We start from the raw sequence: 897 nt of genomic DNA on the forward strand, positions 1-897 counted from the left end.
TCCTGCTGTCTTACACGTGGCTACTGCGTCGAATGCGGCTTACCAGGGCACGTGGCTCGGAGAGACAATCTCTCCCGCCTTTCGTACACTCGGCTACAATGCGGTTTACGCGGCCACGTTTGCTCGGAGAGACAATCTGCTCCTCGTTCTTACACTCGGCTACGTCGTCAAATACGTTCACTCGGTGGCAATCCGTTTACGCGGCCGCGTTGCTCGGCGGCGCTTGCTCAGCGAGACAATCTCTCCTCGTTCTTACCCTCGGCACAATGCTTACACGCGGCCACTTCGTCGAATCGTTGTTACACGCGGCCGCGTTGGTCGACGCGTGTGCTCGGAGAGACAATCTCTCCCTCCGTTCTTACATTCGGCTACTTCGTCGAATCGTTCTTACACTCGGACAATGCCGTTTACCCGGGGCGCGTTTGCTCCGAGCGACAATCTCTCCTCCTTTCTTACACTCGGCCAATCGCGTTTACCCGGCCGCTTTGGTCGACGCGTGTGCTCGGAGAGACAAGCGCTCCGTATACGCGAATGCGTATTCGCGTTCTATATTTGTTCTGCACTATACCCTTAGAATGCACGTGCGCAGCTTTTAATAATTAACTTCACATAAAGGAGAATACTGCCCCTTCATATTATTCATGTAAATCTACATTTTATATGCATTTAACCGGTACCACCGTGTCCCCATGGTCATGTTAAAAGAAGTGGACTACACAACAAGAACAAAACAGGGCAAAAGGCAGCACAAAGAAACAGAATTAAGCAGAACAGAGCAGAAAAAAAAAAAAAGATATAGAATAGTGCAAACAAGAAATATATTATGTATATCACATAATGAAATAAAAGTGGTCTAATGTTAGCATGCGTTAGTTCGCATTCATATGCCGCGTCATC

The sequence above is a fragment of the Plasmodium fragile genome (genome assembly GCF_000956335.1).
Source record: "Plasmodium fragile strain nilgiri unplaced genomic scaffold supercont1.37, whole genome shotgun sequence".
Taxonomy (NCBI): Eukaryota; Apicomplexa; class Aconoidasida; order Haemosporida; family Plasmodiidae; genus Plasmodium; species Plasmodium fragile.